General features: G+C 30.6%; 1 long non-coding RNA gene across 1 annotated transcript; it reads right to left on the bottom strand.

The window, feature by feature from the left end:
- Nucleotides 1-1,436: 1,436 nt before the first annotated feature.
- Nucleotides 1,437-10,575, bottom strand: LOC113218632. Its single transcript, XR_003304346.1, has 2 exons — nt 8,539-10,575; nt 1,437-8,427 (listed from the first exon to the last, which is right to left on the bottom strand). It is a non-coding gene; the product is annotated as an uncharacterized LOC113218632 (long non-coding RNA).
- Between the last annotated feature and the right edge of the window lie 7,303 nt (nt 10,576-17,878).

Raw genomic sequence — 17,878 nt, 5'->3', positions numbered from 1 at the left:
TTAAATTTTAATTTATTTATAATTTATCTATAATTTGATTAAATACAGTTCTTTTTTGTAATATTGTAATTACAACTACACAAATAAAATTTTCTTTCTAAAAGAAATGCTTGATACAACTTTAGAAACAAATGTAACTTTCAAATCAATAATAACTTTTCATATATTCAATGATCTTGATATATTAATATATACAGTATGGAATATTATTTATTCTAAGAGCTAAAAGAAACATAAAAGTTATAATATACAAAATATATTTACTGAAATTTATTTATTAAGTTATAAACTGTTTATAACATAATAAATAATATTATTTTGATTCTTGTAGAATCGTTTTTCCAAAGATATTCCATGAATTTAAATAACACTCTGTGTTAAACTGTGATGAAAACTGTGCAATAATTTAATCTTGGCCAATATATATGGATAATTTTTTTTTATAAAACGAAATTTTTGATGCAAAGAAACGCTTGAAAAATGAAACTTCAAAGAAAACGGTTCACATTCTCCGGATACTTGAAACGTTGCTAGCTTCTGCTGAGTTTCACTTGAATTTCCACCACCCTCAGCCCTCGACTGCCTCCTTAAGTTCAACACCCGCGCTCTTTTATTGTTAGCCACTGGGAAAGGGTATCGAAGTTGTTGCTTTATAATGGAAGAGCCAATACGTGATCGCCTCTATAGGTTCTTTTCATGGCTCTCGTAACGACAGCAGCTATTAGATAACACGTGACCTGTTACAGAACTATCCGCTTGCTCCGCTTCTTCTATCGAGTCTCCAGTAGCTGTCGTAAAATTATAGTAACGATTAATTTAAAAGGAAAAGAAAGAGTGTCAGACCCTTCGACAATTTTACAATCGTTGTACGATATTCTTTTTTTGTCAAAGCAGAGTTTATTAAACGAAGAAGATAAGAAAGAAAAATTGAAAATATTCGAGAGAGATTAAAAATTATTTCATATATTTATTAATTCCAAAGAAACATTTGTGTTATTATTCAAGATATGAACTTGAATGAATATAATAATAAATTTTCATTATTTATTCCGTTAAAGATAATATCGATCTTTTAAAAATCTGAGTTCTAGAAAAAAATGTAAATGTAAAATGAATAGAGGAGCTCTTACAAGGACAAGATGGAAAGTAAAGAAATAACGCTGGTATGGTTAATACGTCTTTTTTCTACGTGTCTATTTATTATGAAAATATAATACAAAACATCCTATGTTGTATTACATAGATAACAATGCTCAATTAACGTTTTATTCCCTTTTTTGTCTTGTAACGTTACCATCCAACACTATGAGAAGCATGTCAGGATAGGTAAAGTTTTCGTGTTTCTCTTATTCCGTGTTCTTCCTCATCTTCGTCATCTTTTATTTTTCTCTTTTTTTTTCTCTTTTCACATTTTTTCCCCTTCGTCGTTTCTTTTCTTTTTTTTTTTTTCTTTTTTTTCTTTTTTATATCTCGTTATTTTACTTCGTTTGGAGGAAAAGGCCCGATATTACAGAGAGAGAAGATTATTACATATAATAAGACGAGAGACGTTACAGAGCGAAAAATTACAAACTGGAACGGAGAAACGAAAGATATTCTGGTGTTCTTTTTAATGATTTCGTCGTTTTTTTCTTTTTCACATTTCATTAGAAAAACGTTGGTGTCCGTTCGAACGAGCGGAACAGGAACAAGGGCGGGATTTTTATTTTCCATTTCCTTCTTCTTTATTTTTTTTTTTTTCATTTTTTTCATTTTTTTTACTTTTTTTTTCTTTTTTTCTTCTTTTTTTCTCTTTTTTCTTCGATTTCTCAGTTTTGACTCGTTCGTCTGGGCTTCGTGGGTACGGGAATAAGGGTGTCAGGGAAACGGGGCTCTCTTCTTGTTTCGCGTAGTCGATGCACAAATTTGGAGTTTTGTATTAGCGCTAGTTTACAAATAATACAAATGTATGTAAATATCGTTATTATAATAATAGATTCCCTCTTAGCGAGAAAGAAGCTTAAAGCTAATTCATCTAGCGTCACTATCGTTTTCACACCATGCTAATACTACGTGTTCCAGGTGGTACCCGTGAACAGCCTTATCGATCGAACGTGTTGTCGATCCTTAGAAAACAAACATTCGAAATATTCCGATACGAAGAATGAAAAATTAGGAAAGCGAATCTCGTTCGATTGATAATCCATTTTCGATCGAGAAAATTAAATGAATTTATTCGTAAAAAAAAAAAAAAAGTTTTTCAATTTTTATTTTTTTTTAACCAAATTAAATTAATACATGTCAAAAGAAAATATTTCGATCGAAACAGAAAGCTTCGAGAAGGAAGGTGAACAGGTTCGAATACGTTGCTCCCCATCCAACAATTGTATTGTCAATCATCTCGTTCTTGAACAGATAGCGAGCTTACTCAGCTGTCACAGGCACCGAGTGAAATACATTAGCCATTCTACGAATAATCTCTATATCACTACACGTTTTTTTTTTTTTTTCCTTTTGTCGTTTTCATTATTAGGCGAAATTTGATCGACCAGGGTTCTCGCCCTTGCCGTTCGGCGGCACCACGCGCTAGGAAATTTATACCGCGACGGCGATATCATCATGGCTTCCTCGCCGCGGGAAGGAAACGAACGATGGATGGAAGGAGGGAGAGGAGTTGTGTCAGAGGAGGAGGAGAGGGTGTAACACGGCGCACGGCAACAGGAACCCCGGACGAGCTGGTCGACCTAGGCAATTAGTGTCATCTACGTAAATGCTAAGTACAATTAGCACTACGGTCAGAATAAATTAATGACCATACATAGTGTATCCACCTGGTGGCGTGTTTCTGTACGTATGTGTGTGTGTGTGTGTGGTGTTATGTAATCTTTTGTCGTGTATGTATTCGTATTTATATTGCGTTTCTCTGTAATATATGTACGTATTATATTATATATATATTATATACGTGTGTGTACGTGTGTACATGTATCATTAAAGTGTTCATCAAGTGTTAAGTATCGAGTCTTTAATGTATAATATACCTACGGCATTTTTTTCTCCGCGGCTATTAATATCGTTTACCTTTAGTTTACCTTTAATTCTCGTTAATTACCTTTTTTTTTTTTTTAACTCTATATTGCTCTTTGTATTGCTTCGGCGGCAGTATAGCCCTACGTAGTCATGCAAGGTATAATTATTATTATTATTATTATTATTATTATTATTATTATTATTATTTTTTTTTTTTTCCTTCTTCTCCTTTTTCCGTTAATAGATATAATGGATAACTGGTAATCTCTTCGTCGTCGTTCAATCGTTGACATTTTGCGATAAATGTATAATATAATAAATAATAATGTATCGTCGATAACGGGGAATAATAATAGTCGAGTCGAAAATAATATAATAACTAGTTGTAAAGAACGATAGTGATGACAGTAGGTTAGCTATGGTAAAAGTAAATCGCCATGTACATAATATGTACGCGTTAAGTAACAATGGTTCTCGTATTTTCTTTTTTCTTCTTCTTCGTACATTATCTCGTAGATTCACGTTCCCGTGGATTTAGTTCGAATAAACGCGAACGACGCGTAATCATCGAGGCGATAAATCATCGTGTATACAACGCCAGCCCTAATCAGTAATTCGATATAATTTCACCGGTAATACCGTGTCAACGTATCTATATAAATATATATAGTTAACTTCGCGTTCTGCGTGTGTACGGTTTTAATTTCCTTACGTAAAAGCTATAAAATATGGATACCTGCGCAATTATTATTTTTTTTTCTTTTTTTTCTTCTTTTTGCATTTACTTCTCTACTCCTTCGTTCTTTCCGTTTTATTATTATTCTTTTCTTTTCTTTTCTTTTCTTTTCTTTATTACATTCACTCTCTCTTTCTTTCTCTCTCTCACTCACACACACACATTCATTCACACACACGGTATTCACTTTTCCTTCGATCTTCACGACAAAACTTTAGTTATTATTTTTGCGCTCTCTACTCACTCGTCGTACCGTTGCTATTTTCTTCGAACTAAAGTTCGAAATACTATAATATATATATAATATTTTTTTTATGTATATAATATATATATATATATTTATATATATATAATAGATTTATGTATATCAATGTAACCAGTGATGCGCGTTTTTATTCGCGCTGCGTCTTATTACTTCATCTTATAAAAGCCATCGCTAGTCTCCTCGCCTTTTCTTTCTTTCTTTCTTTCTTTCTTTTTTTTTCTTTTTTTCTTTTCTTTCTTTTTTTTTTTTAATTATAATAATAACTCTTACTAAATCGTTTATTAGGCTCACTGTATAGTGTGTCACTGTATGTACGTGGCTATGTGGATGGGTGTGCGCGTGCTAGGCGCTCGTGTATAAATGTTCCACTACACTATTTCTACCATTTCTTACTGCTCGTACTCCCCTCTTTCACGCGTCCGTTTTCCTCTTTCTCTCTCTCTCTCTCTCGCTATTTTCTCATCCTCGCTAAATTATTCTCTCTTATTTTCTCGATTAGCTTATTATCGTAACGAGTAGCAAATAATTATTCACTACATTTGTGTAAATGTGTGTGTGTGTATGTATGTGTGTACACGTGTCCCGAGTGTGATCCAGACTTCGTACGTCCTTGTGTGTGTGTGTATGTGATCTTGCGCCACTAAGTCATCGTTACAATTAAAATTATTAAGGTTAAAAATTCACTCGGCCTATTTATTTATTATTATTTTTTTTTTCTGCGCCGTTATTATTATTTATATTAATCGGTCGCAAAGGTACCTCATCGAGGATCCGCGACCGCCTACGAAGTTATTGCTTTTGAATACCCCGGCTTCCTTGGGAGCATCCAATTGGAACAATATCCTGTAAATATCAGTCGCACTTTAGAGGAGGCAGGGATTTTTTTTTTTTTTTTTTAGGCGGTTTGTTCTTTTCTTTTGTTGCTGTTGTTGTTATTTTTTTTTTTTAGATTGGTGTGTGTTGTTCTCTTTTTTTCTTTTTTTTTTTTCCTCGAGGATACTATCACAATGCATACAATATCAATATCTATATGCGTTATAGGTAAGATTAAGGTTCACCTTATATCACATCCGTCCCTAACTCCGTGGTATGCGGCGTAACGAGCCCATAAGGATACATGGCGATGCTTTGGAAGCACGATTTTTTGCAGAACGAAATGACGCTTTTTTTTCAAGCAAGCTTCCAAACGATAATATATACGCGAAGAAATGTCAATACGTTAAATCACTTATTGCTTTTGCACGGTATAATTTTAGTTTTCCAACTAACTTTGTTCCATCGATCCTTTCTTATTTTATCTCTCGACGTTGATCGGAAAAAAACATTTGTCTCGAAACGCCATCTACACATCCTAATGAAACCCTAGCGACACCCCACGGCGATTAGCTCATTAATTTAGGTTCGCAATCAATAATAACAATAAATAGTAATCATAGTTCGCAATCATTATCGTCATCGTCGTAGTCGTTGTTAATAATTGGTACTCGCAAGCGTTTGTAATCTCGGATCATCGCTCGATATTGCTTCGTCATATTTCTTTGCTCATATCTTTCGTTTTCATCACGTATGCTATCTTGTTTGCTTATTCTTTTCTTTTTTTTTTTTCAAACCTGTAATTGACACTGTCCGTACTCGTTGAAACGCATAAATACACGCTAATGAATAATTTTTACTGATGTATATAGGCACTTTTTTCTTCGTTCTCCTCTTTCTCTCTCTCTCTCTCTCCTCATTCTTTCCGTTTCTCACTTTCTCTCTCTCTCTCTCTCTCTCGTTTCATTCTTCTTACGCTCTCTCTTTCTCTCGCTCATATACTATTCCAAAACAACAAATTTGTTTATCAACCTTAAAAGGCTCCTTTTTTTTTTCCCGATAAGAAAAGCTTGCAGCTTCAAAAACAGACATTTTTTGTGTTTAGACGATCGTTTTCTTAAAAGCTAAAAAACATTATGAAATCGAATCAAAAATTCACGCCTATCATCATCTCAACGAAGAATCGGTCAAAAATCATCTTCGTTAACGGAAAGTCTTTTGATATATATAAAAAGATATCGAGACAGTGACAGAAGGAATTGAAAGCGGGTTGAAGGAAACATTATGAGAACAATTACGTGTCTCTTAACCTCTACCAAGTCTTTTACATAGTCGCTTTGATATGGTAATAAATAGGAAATATTTCACGTTTCATGAGAGGATGTAATACAATAATAATACGTTTAGTTGGTTAGAAGAGAATAGAGAGCTGTATGAAAACAGAAGGTAGAGGTAGAAATAGGAAAAGATATAACGACAGATAGAAGAATCTCGAGCGAGAGGCTGCTGTTACATTTTCGCATTTTCGTTCTGTTTCCGGACGTAGTAATTCGTACTTACTTTGGTAGAGCATTCGTATTCCAATTAAAAACTTGATCCAAATGTGTATTCCTCTTATTCTTGATGAAATAAAATATGTAAGAAAAAATAAATAAATAAATAAATAAAATTAAAAATTCAATCTTTTTTTCAATAAATAAATAACAAAAAAAAAATCAATTTTTTTCAGCTTCAATATCTTTACCATGTCTAAATAAAAGAATAAATTATAATTAAAATTTCTACGTCCACAAAACACTAGTGTCATTACACTCGATGCGCCTACGTGTATACATATTATGTTTGTTAAAGTTTAATTATTAATTGCGAACGCTTTGCAACCGAGATGTTTCTCGTACGCATATAGGTCGAAGACGAAGTGGAAAGTACAGTGAACAGTGAGAGTCTGAACAGAGAGAAATTTCGTGTGAATAACGAGAAGTGAAAAAAGTGATCATCAGTAGATTCCTATTAAATTGAACTTTCTTCTTGCAATGGTATAATATAAAATACTTTGTTCTTAATAATCGACACGACATCTTTGACGATCACTTTTTTTTTTTATCCGATTCTTTTTACATTATCGATCGAAAATGCGCGCGAACATCGAAGAGCGAAGGAAATGACAATTCGACTAACGTAGTTGCATTTGTTTGTCTACGAAATTTTATAATCTTTTTTTTTTTTTTTTTTTCCATTTTCGTTCTTCCTCTTTTCTTTTTTTTTTCTTTTTATTATTTGTACTTAATATCACTGCTATATAAATGGTTAGCTTGCTATAACGTCTAATTAAACTTAACGAGACTTACGAATTTTATTGACTCGTTATTGACTCGTTTCTAGTTTCTTGAGCAATCCTGATCGATTGATCGCGCGCATTTTATATAGTTGGCCTTTTATTATCAGGTTATTCCATGCATAGAACGAGTTTCATGGGAACCTGGAATCATTTTTTTTTTAAATGATTATTACGTGGGGTAATGCGTTATTGCTTAAGTAGATAATTTTGTGACAATGACACTCAACAAGATGCTCAAATCTCTCATATCCTTTTTTAATTGCCATTGAGCATTTCGTTCCATTCCATTGGAATTGAATTGTATATATACATTTAATTTCTCCTTTACTCAAAATGTATATTTCTCAAATACATAAAATTTTTTCCCACATTAAGGATCATTTTACGTATATACATAATTTTTCATTAAATCAATCTAAAAAGAAGATTATTCTTTATTTCTTTTCTAGATATGGAATCAATTTTAATTTTTTCCTTCTCTCTTTTACATATTTGATATTTATGAGTTTTGAGCATTTATTGAGTTAATAAACTTCACTCGCAACGTGTAATCTTGTCATCGAATATGGTCAATTATCGAAGTTTTCATACATAAAGGTGTTCAAATATTTGTACATATACTCATGGACATTACATATGAAAAATTATTCTATATTCGAGTATTGCTTTTGTCTTGACTGGAGAGTACGTATGACTACAGTTCTACTACATCAGACATGAGCCGAATCGTTAATTTATATCAGCGAAAATTAATGTATCACGTTTTCATCTTTGAGCTCGCGTCGAAGCGCCAGGAACAACACCGTTTACTACCGCTTCGACGATCGTCCGAGTGGTCCAGTCGTTTTTTAATTTAAAAAACATAGCGTTTTTACGTTCCATAATATAATAATATTATTGACATTGTTTTCTTATTTCCTTATTGAATATTACACCAAGTATAATTGAACATTTAATACATAATTTTTTTTTTTTTACTAATTTTCTTGTTCCACAAACATTAAACATCGACGACATAAATGTGGTTACACACAAGTAGCCATTTAATCTCGTGCTTGAGCGTTATTGCTGTAACGTTGCGTGCAATCTTTCTTATTTTTTTTTCAACACGTTTTATGCAAATGAAAGATTTGCACGCGATAATTCACGAAATTGATGTCCACCATGCAGTTTTTACGAACAGCTGAATCATCATTTTTTAGATATAAATTCAATTAAATTTTTTTCTCTTCCAATATTCTTAATCATCTTTGTCAATTATATAACCTTTTTTAAAAAAGAAGACAAATTATTTTTAACAGAAATTTATAAAATTATAAATTATAACAAAAATATTTTAGGTGTTCCTTGTGAAGTTTTTTTAATAAATTTGATTACCCATCAGGTTCCCTTCATTAAGATTTTCCAACCCAATATTTCGTTGCATCCAACTATCTACGATCCTTTGATCTCGACATTAAAGCGATCGCCAATTTCAAATTTAAGCTTATGATCAAGTATATAACATTCAAACCTACAATTCGAAATTTCATATCCTCAATATTTGTGTGAAAATGCAAGAATATATCGATTTTATATACGTTACCTTTGCATTATGTCATTTATTTGCAATATTAGGTTAGGAATCTACTGGAATGTAGGTCACTGGATGCAATCAGTATTTAAGGATTATGCATGAAATTCATATGTTGTTATCCCAGTTTCAGTCAAATGAAAAAGAAATATTCCAATACTGGTTAAATTATTTTTAAATTTTTCTAAAAATAATATATTAATTTAATAATCTTTACCAAATTGATAAAATAATAAAAAACATATATTCCGTATTAACACAATACCACGATTGAAATTACACATTGATGCACATTACACATTAAACAATCGTATTTGATATTTATGTACATATTTATATATATATACGCGTACATCATGTTTATAATTATTATTATGAATTGAATTTTTACACGTGTAACAATTTTCTTTTTAAAATATTGCAGTATTTAAATGACTCACAACTTTTAAAATTTTATTAAAATATTCCAAGAAACTGGGAAAACATATGAGAGTAAGTACATATGTACAAATGGTTTTATTACACACGTTTATACGAAGAAAATTAAATTAATTATTTGGTTCTCGCAACCAACGAATCCGAGCAATGTCACGTCGAGACAGGCTTTCATCTCCTGAGAAAAGCAACGATCATCACGCGATCACGAACGAACTAAAAAGATAAAGAAAAAATAACTAGATCCTTCACGCCGATATTTATCGAATATTGGCCCAACTGGGAACCCAGTTCTCGCCAGTATAACATTACTTATTTTATAGTGTATCTCGTCTCATGAGACTCTAATATATACTATATGCTTTAAAGTTTCACCTTTGATACTGCTACTATTTTACTTTACTAATTCTTTTACATCGTTACATCGTCCCTATACGGTTCTTATTTACACTATAGAACGCGGAGAAAAAGAAACCAAAGAAAAAACATATGCAATCGAAAAGATCGATAACAAAAAAATAAATGACAATAATATAATTAATCCATAATAGACACAATAATTAGGCAAGTTTCGTTAATTCGCTAATGCATATGTGCATATACTATGAATGTATACAGTGTATATAATATATTATTTTTATGCATCAAAAATGTGCGTGAGCGATCGGATTTATTACGCAACTGTTCTCATTCGTCGTATTTTTAAAAAATTTAATGAAATTATTTTTCATATTTCATTTTTTTAAATATAAAATAGAATTGTTTCTTTCTTTCTTTATCTTTATTTTTTACTTCGTTTTTTCGTGTTCCGGGCTTTTCGTATTTTTCTATTTCTTCGACTTTTCAAAAAAGAAAAAAAGATGCCGTTGCACGATCGCGCTTCGATATTCAAAATTTATGCATACGTGCGTAATCTATATAACTTTGTAGTCCTCGACGGTTTGCAGGTGGCGCGATGAGTAAGGAACTAAGCCGAATAATCTTTGGCGGTTTGTCGTAACAAGATTGATCTTTTCTGTCTTATAACTATATGGTGTTAAATTTTGTGTTATTAATATCTACAATATCATCGAAAATGCACGCACGTTGATTTTTTTAGGTAAGTTTATAATAATTTATAACAATGATTGATGTTTAAACAATTACTGGTTACACTGTGCTTCGATTATTAATAATGGCGGGAAAGAAACTATTCTTATTTTATTAGCGAATTTGTTAATCGATTGTTCACGTGAAGAATATTCAAATATCATTAAAATAATCACGTATCATAAATAATCGTGTATCACGATCTCGATAAGAAATAAATATATTTTTTTAAATACATTTCCTGATACATTCTGTCATATATATGTATATTATTTGTCTACTTCGATATATGTTCTTTAATTTACTTTATGAAATATTATTCACGAAAGAAAATAAATCTTACATAATCATCATATCATTTATAATATCATTAATAATCAATACAATTTTACTTTTTAAAACGTATTTTTTGTATTTATAATATCATTAATATATTGATTAAATTTCTACTTGCAGAAAAATTAGTTTATCGGCCATTTTGTAACAGGACTTTCGTGTCACCGTTACGTTTCATCTATCAATATTGGTAAGTTTAAAAAATTTATTCGATAATTCAATTTAATAATTCATTATCGTCTTCAATGATAAATATTTTCGAATATATTTCTTTCTTTGCGTACATCTTCGATAGAATAATCGCGAAAGTGAAAACAAATCGAAAACGCAAGCGCGAACGATATCCGGCAAAAATAAAATTTGTAAATTCGAACGTATGAATTGATCGTGAAGAAACACGGTAGCTACTTTGTTGTGTACATGCGTACTTAATGCTAGAACTAGATCCTGAACACATCGTTCTCTAAGTGACATCGTGCTATTAAGCGCATTTTATTATCATCGACGGAGTCTAAGGTACTCGGCCTCCTCGAATCTGCTGCAAAACGAGGTTGCATTCTCGATTCCCATATATAATACGAATATATCTGTCGAGATGTATGGAAGGGATTGGTGTTTCTTATGCGTGGTTTAAGGTAGTAAGTCCATGTCTTACACGAAAGTCACGTTGGCGAAAGCTACAGTTCCCTTACATAAATTTACCGTTTATGTTTCATCGGAATATATAAAATATATTATGTATAATAATATATTATATATATATCATAACTGTGTACACTATATGTTATCAACTATCCCTATATTGCGTGTATATTATATTATATTAGATAAAGGACGCGCGTTTAATGTTCATTTGAAGATTCAGGCGTTCGATTCGTATTCTCTGTTCTACAAATATACATACAAAGTTACGTTCACTGAACGAGCCATGGGCGCGGTTCGAACAAGGAACATCATTGGCTCACTCGTACTGCAACCGATATGGTCGCGCGTGTATATGAGTATCCGTATTCGTTTTGGAACGTATTGGTATTGCAATAAAAATGGTCTGCCAGATGGTCATATATTGTAATAATACATATTTCTCCCTCTCAACTTTATATATTTTGAATCTATCTACACTACTTTTCCAAACGGGAAATAAATATTCGTTCAACTGAAATTATCACGTATTGCAGTTAGAGAAAACACCGGCACCAACTACGATATAATCGTGTGCGGGGATCACATGAAATTGGGGCCGGGGGAGCATTCGTTCACCTTTCTTCTCCGTTTCCCTCTTCATCTAATTTCCTTTTCTCCCTCATTTTCTTTTTTTTTTTTTCATTTTTCCATTTTTCTTTGCTTATACTAAGGCAACTAACGAATAGTTAAAAAATTGTCAAGGCTCTTATTGGAAGGATTACAAAACGCGACGCGTTTCCATGTTGTCGTTCATGTTATATGTTCTGATATATCATTAATAAATAAAATTTTTTTGACAACCGTAACGCGTCACTCTATATAATAATACGAACGATACTATCTCGGATACGAGGGTTTCGTTCTTGAAACGTAGCAGAAATGGTGTTCACTAGCATTGCAATCGCAATTTCTTGCTCTCATTCGATCCTCCTCCCTCGTTCTCTCTTGGTACGATACCGTAAACTATACGAGTAAAACGAGCGACGAAATGTGTTCCCACAATGTGTTTCGCGTTGCTTATTTCGCGTCAGTCTAACAAGACAAGATTCACTTAATGTTAACTTGTGTTCCACCTGCTTTCATCGACACTGTTCGTTCGACCGTTACTATTACTATAGCAGCAAAGATCGAGATATAGTTTCGTAGCCATGAGTCAGAGGAGAGATTGCGTGAAAGCTTTCGAAGTTCAAAGTTTCTAAGAATTGGTAATAACCGTGCGAAGTATTCTCCTAGTTTTTCGGTTGAATATATTCGAGATATTCGTTCGATAGACATCTTAAAGAAGTTCTTGATTGGTCTCGTATTTTGGAAACCCTGAAGGAAAATCAGAATAAATTACGATGTAGAAAACGAGGAAGCTCGTCGAAATCGTTTCAAATGCATAATAGCGTTTCCAATTAAATTTAATTGTTATAATATTGTAGAATTGTTGTTGAATTTTTTTTTTTTTTTTTTATAACTTTCCTCTATAAATCAGAATCATAAATAAAATAATATATAATAAAGGAAATGAGAAAATCGATTAGAATAGAATCGTTTGCAGTTATGGAGAATCAGTTAGATGAACGAATTAAATTTAATTACCGAGCTTGTTACATGATCATGCAATCGTAAGGAAGTTATTTATCATTATTTAATCCGATAGTGCACGTGAACTTTCGAAACTAATAATTTACTGAAATTAACTCATAAAACGTAATATTTATTCACGTGGAATTATCCTTTGTAAAAATGTTTGTTGATTGTTAAAATTAATAAAACAATAATAGTCGAGACAAGAAATTGTGAACGATACGACGTGCTTGTAGTTAAAGAGCATTCAGACGATTAATTATATTTTAATATTTCAAAATTCTCGATATTCAATATTCAAGTATAAATATTTATCAATATTATATTAACAATATGCGTATATCGAATAATATTGTATATTGATCAGTTTTACGTACGATGTTCTTGTAAAAGTTCAATGATATTACATTAACAATATATATCAATTATTTTTATGTACTATAATTTAGGATATTGAAAATCTTGAAATGTTAATAATATATATATTGATCATCTGAATACTTCATTTAGAAATTTTTTTTGATTCGACTAGAAAGAACAGACGAATGTAATTGAAGTTCTCTCGTTGTTTATTAATCGAGAAAATCGTCACTCGAGGGAGACAGGAAATAGACACGGCAAAGATTTCAGCCTTAGATAGAAATTCGCAAAAGTGCACAGACATTTGAGATAGGAGTAGAAGAAATAACACGGCCAGTCGAGGAGACACGGGCAGAAGAAAGCTGGAAGCAGCAATAGTTTTGACGAATTCATATTGAATCCGTCGATTTTCAGAGATGATAAATTCTATTCGTGGAAAATATTATATTAATAGAATTATAACGTTTCAATAAAGAAATAATACGAGTGATAAAATTAATTAAATATATAGATAGAAAAAAATAGAAAAATTATATTCTTCCATTATTATACATATTGTTGTTCATAAAGATTCAAAATTCATAATAATATTATGATCATATTATTATTATTATTATCTTTTCCTATATATAAAACTAATATTTTTGAATGATATATTAATATATAATATCGACAATAAATATTGTATTTTCAAAATTTCCAAACTATTGCTGTTCCAGCGAACAAACATGATGCTGTTCAATCGAGCAAGTATCAAAAGCGAGTAGAGATAAGTGAAGAATATTTCGCTTTTAATTAGAGGAAGATTAGACTAATTACGAATTACAGAGTTATACGATAGAATTATCTAATTAAGTTATATAGTTGTGTTTTTTATTGCGTAAATGTTATTTTCTTCTAAAACGTAGTTTAGGAAATTTTTATATATGCATTAAATATTTACGCAATGATATAGATATATACGTACGTATTTATGTACAGAATATAATATTACTTGTGAGTTACGCGCACTTTTTCTTTTTTGTTTCACCTTGGGCAAGACGAGTAAAGTCTTAAGTAAACAAAACAAAACGAAGATATTGACTCACGAGGAAAACTATTACTTTGGCCAGAACAGTATTTTCATTTCTAAAAACTTCTATTTCAAATCTAAACTCGTCGAATCTATTTTTTACATTTTTATTTATTTAATTCGTATTTTTTTTTCGAAAATAATTGAATATCGATGCGCGACACAAATGTGTGAAAAAGTGTTTCTTTGTTCTTTAAATCAATCGATATGAAAAATACTGTTGCAAGCTATGATTGATCTTTAAACGTATTGTTCGATCATTAGGAATTTAAGAAACTCGAGGTTTTGCATCGAAGCGGAAGCTTTTTCAAGAATTGTAAGATTCTCGATCAGTAATTTAAAATTAGTTAACTTTTTCTTCGTAAATTTTGTTACGATAATTTAGAGAACATTTTTAAAAAAGTAATTTAATTTTTAAAAAATATTCTAAAGATATTTATTCGTTACAAGTTGGAATTGTCCTTGGAAACAGCAAGTTATGTATTATAATATAGCTTAAGCTATGCCGTGCCTGGCCGTATATTCGAAGATATATGATCCATGAATTTCTGAGAATTGGCCAACATTATCTGACTTACTGTGCCGTGCACGCGTCAAGGGTGAAAGTGAAAAATAAATAGTGTTGCGAATAAGATAGGACAGCAGCTACAATGCTACAAAAATAATATACAGAATTTATTTTCCACTAAAACAATTATACGAGTTTATAACGAATATAAATAAAACAAAAATTGCATCTCAATCTGAAATTTTTTAAATATATTTAAAAGAAGTAGATTTCTTTATTTTAAAATAATTGTTATATAGAAATGTTTGTACGTTAGGTATATATAATGATTAATTAAAAAAAATATTTCACCGGAAAGAGAATCACAGATCAGAAAGACCTTTAATCGTTTTACAAAGTGGAAAAAAAATACATTTATTGCTTCTGGCATTTTAGTAATTAACTGTTTCCGTCGAAAACAAATGGTTCTTTTTAGGAAAAGAGACAGATTAACGATTATTTTTCTCGACAGTAGCAATAAGGCCGAGGGAAAACAGAGGCTGAATTTTCCACGGCACGGTGGAAAGAACTCTTAATTAGTTCGAGAATCGCTTTCGGCTGTTAATAACACCGTGAAGTTACGACAAACGTGAAATGGTCTCGCTGGTTGGTCAATTAAAATAGTTTAATTGTCCGTGAGACTTCCGTAACGAACCGGTGCAATTTCCAGTAACGAACTCGGGAGTCCAGTCGAATATTTGCATCCAATTCGCTCGATATTATTTTTTATTATCATCGGCCAATTTAATTGGAGATCATTCCATTTTGCTTTAAATATTTAAAAAAAAAAAAAAAAAAAGACATCTACAATTTTCAATTTTTTATTTCTTGAACAGATTTATATGCTTTATAAATCGTGGAAATATCGATTGTTCGAAAATTTCGTAATATTTTTAATATTTTCATAGTGATATTTATTTTATAGATTTGGTTAAATTATTTATTTAGAACTTATACAATATATTTAAATATTTGCCAATTGCTAATAATATTAAAATTGAAAAAGAAATGTTGGTATTTAAATTAAGTTATTTAATTTCTATGCACATTAGATATAACATAATATCGATATCAATTTTTTTTTTTTAATTTTCCGAACTTTTAAAATTTTCCAAATTTTTCAATCTGAATATTTTCTTTCGATTCGAAACATAAATATCATTATCGCTTTTATCGATATTTTTTTTTAATCATATCAATTATTTTCACACTAAAAACATATAATTCCACGCCTTTTTTTTTTTTTTAGGAAAATATTTCTACAAACCGAATATAAAAATACATATTTTTCGAAATACTCGAAATTTTAAAATATGGCCGCGAAACGAAGCTATAATCAGCCTTTAAACGTGTCGTGTATAGTTTCCGCCTCGATCAAACCGGAAATTCGTGACTCTATGCGTTCTATATGATGACCAGAAATTCAATTGTGTCAACCAATGATTGTAAATATATTACGTCGTGAACAAAAACAGTCTTAGCGGAAGGCGAATAATATTCGCCATATTGCATTTTATTGTTACTAATAATTGGACGCGAGAAAATATTTAAAGAGAAAAATAAGAAATGGAAATAGCATGTACCTCGTTTTCCCTTCTTTGAACAAATTTCTTTTCGTTGCGCGATGCTATTTAGCGATACTGATCGTTGTATCGAATCGTTGTATCAGCAATCAGTAACAATATATATGTGTATATATAAACATATGTATATATATATATATTTATATATAGGGTATCGTTTCGATGGATGAATTTAAAATAAAAAGAAATAAAAAATGTAAATATACGTCAATATTTTCTTTGAATTTGACAAATTTTTTTTTTAATATATTTTATCTTATCTTCATAAGAGATGTTCCAAAAATAATATATCCGAAATTTGAAAATGTTTCATCATTGATTATCCAATTTTATTTGTTATTTGTTATTTTGGAAATCTTTTAATTTTTTCGCAACAGAATCATTTCAACGTAAAATGTAACTCGAGAACAAGGTCAAATAAGTCATATGTGTTTATAGAATTTTTTTTTTATTGTTTTAATGTTTAAAGTTATCTATCGAAGCCATTTTTCAATGCAAGGAACCCACCCTATGTATGTGTATATATATATATATATATATATATATATATATATACACATATATATATATATTTATATATAAAAGGAAAAAATTATAATAGAAAAATGATGACGATAGAATGGAATATTATTAATAACAGTATTATCACCAGTGATAATGGCTGTTACCGTATCGATCATACACAACAATAACAAGAGGAACGCAATAAAATGAATTAATATAAGGATAAATAAAGTACACGATATTAATAATAATAATAATAATAATGATAATAATAATAATAATAAATATAATAAATACCGACAATAATAAATACGATAATGCAGCAAACGTTAATAATAATAATAATAATAATAATACTGATAACAATTCGCAAAAAATAAATATACTATACGTAATCAAGAAAGAACAATGAAAAAAATCGGTGGCTAAAAAACCGAGAGACGATTAGTGCCGGTGGTCAAAGATTCTCTGATCGAAAGCAAAGTGGAGGGGAGCGGGAAAGAAGCACAACTTATTTATTCGAATCTCGCGCTCTTTCCCCTCCCCCCCTTTTTTTTAATTTCTTTGTATTTTATATATATATATATATATTTTTTTTATTTATTCTCACGCATACCATCTTTTTCTTTCTTTCTTTCTTTCTTTCTTTTTTTTCGATCGATCAAATCAACAAACACGCGTCAAACGGTGCACTTCGTTAATTGATTAATTTTTTTTTCTTTTTCTTCTTTTTGTTCTTAATTTTATATCTTATATCTTCTCTTGTTTAAAAATGTTTCTGCTCTCTACTCTCGAACCGACTTTACTAATTTCAATTTTTTACTCGTTTCTCGTCTTTTAATAATTTAAAACGCGTTAATAATTCGTTAATTAATCGATTTTTTAGTTTATTGCTTAGGGTTTTATTGCTCTACGTTGCCGTACGTACGCGATCATTGCACGCGGTACACGGAATTTTTCGC

The sequence above is a fragment of the Apis mellifera genome, linkage group LG1 (genome assembly GCF_003254395.2).
Source record: "Apis mellifera strain DH4 linkage group LG1, Amel_HAv3.1, whole genome shotgun sequence".
In the NCBI taxonomy this organism is placed as follows: Eukaryota; Metazoa; Arthropoda; class Insecta; order Hymenoptera; family Apidae; genus Apis; species Apis mellifera.
Note: the sequence above shows the minus strand (reverse complement) of the source record. Positions and strands in the feature narration are given on the sequence as shown.